A 2,089-nucleotide genomic window follows, 5' to 3' on the forward strand; every position below is an offset into this window, starting at 1 on the left:
ATTCATACTCCGTAGTGCCAATTTTACAGTATAAGAAAAAAAAAGTTAAATGTTTATTATCACTGGTATAATAGCAATATATTTAAATAGAAAATTAATATCAAAGATATTCAGCATGCTAAAGTTAAGTTACTACATTTTTATGTGATTGTTGCATCTTTCATTGTATTTTGATAGCATGTTTTTTTCTGTAGAAAAGAGTATTGTTGAAAAAAGTGGGCAGCATGCAGTTCCATCTCTCACAGTGTCAATCTTGACGCCAGATTACCACCAGATGGCGTTACGGTAAAAAATAAAAATAAAAGTCTAAACCTTCACACAGTGAATTACAAAAAATTAAATGATATTTGTAACATTTTAATTATTGTTTTTAAAGTGCATGAATAAATCCAAAATTGTAACCCTAACCCTGGGTCGTCATTGTGGCAGAAGAGGAACACTTGCTGAAGAGACACTGATCTGACTTACTACTTTATTTGTGAGTAACGCGTTTCGCTCATTGCTTCTGTATATAGGTATATAGCTACATTGGTATGATGCGTGGATCGGCTCTGACAATATCTTAATAATCATTTACGCACAAATCATCCTAAGGCCCCCAACCCAACTAATTATTTTCTCAGATTTATCCCTCCTATACCGGCCCTTTTAACTTTCCAGGTGTTTCCCCAAGTGTGGACACTGAGGGTGGAACAGTTTTTCAAGGTGAAATGATGGTGGCGATGATATAATCAGCTGCACCTGCATGCCTTTCATTAAAGTTGATCGTGTTATCAATGGTTTTTAGTCGAATGATTTTATTTATATGTACACATCTATAAAGACGGACCTTTGTGACCTCACACGACCATAACCACTCTGTGTTGAAGGGAAGGTGGCAGGGTGCAATAGGATGAATCGTCTCCCTATTAAGAAAGACGCTGTGCGCATTTACGTACGAGGTAGAGCAGGATACAGCAGCTCTGATCATGAAAGTAATTAGTTAAAGCACAAACACATAGCCTCTAGAAATCTATTTATGAATGATCAATCAGGGAAGCTAACATATTGTTAAGAGGAGCCGAGCTCCCCCATATTTTGCAAACTGCCTTCAATCTCGACCATCAGATTTCCGCAACAGGAAATAACGTTACTCTTTTACTCGTGGATTTATTTTTCTGGTGCCAAAATGTTTCTAGGTGTTGTTGAATTATTTAAAAAATCACTTAACTTCGGGTTAAAATGAGTTGTAACGTGCGTTACTGAAATTGTAAAGGGTAAAATATAACCAGTTTATTTTTAGTAATGAGTTACATAACTGCATTACAGCAAAAACCAATAAATTACTGTAACTGCTAACTTTTGAATGCGCGCATTTCTACTCTGCAGCACCCCCAAGCGAAAATGTCTTCCCGCGTACCTGGATGGTGCTCCACAAAAGAGGCAAAGACTTAAAATTTCTGTAGTCAACTTCCTCCACCTTTTATTTATACATTTAGCATGCTGAATATTTTAGATTCTATTTAAATCGCCCCATTCGCTCAGTTTCCTGTCATTTAGTGATGTCCGTTATGATGTAGGCTCTGTTAACAGTGAAACAATCATATTAGGGGTGGTGCTTTTTTTTAATGACCTAAAATAGAATGAAACACCAATCTGCAGGCACTAGAGCCAACCACTGGAGATCATCTGGTTGAGGATGTTCAGCATGATTCAATAGTGATGATTTATTCATACCACATAGTCTGAAAAGTGTCAATGAACTTCATAGAAAACAGCATAGATCCATAGAGAATAAACAGATTTTATGTGAACAATAAATGTCCAAAGATTCTGACTTGCAGATCTACTTGAAAAAGTTGGTTTAGATAAAAGTGTCAGCTAAATAAGTAAATGTAAATGTAATGTACTATTACTGCAATATATCAAAAGCCATAAGATCAATGAAATCAACAAATTCATTCATTTGAAATACTGTAACAATCAAAGTTGATCATGAGAACCTGTTTATGAGTTATCAGCTCTGTGAGGCCACCTGGAAGTAACTTAAACCTACAATCGAACGATGACTCCAAACAGCCAAACTCGAGGCTTGGTTGTAAGTAGGGAC

Source organism: Micropterus dolomieu, linkage group LG18 (genome assembly GCF_021292245.1).
Source record: "Micropterus dolomieu isolate WLL.071019.BEF.003 ecotype Adirondacks linkage group LG18, ASM2129224v1, whole genome shotgun sequence".
NCBI classification, from domain to species: domain Eukaryota; kingdom Metazoa; phylum Chordata; class Actinopteri; order Centrarchiformes; family Centrarchidae; genus Micropterus; species Micropterus dolomieu.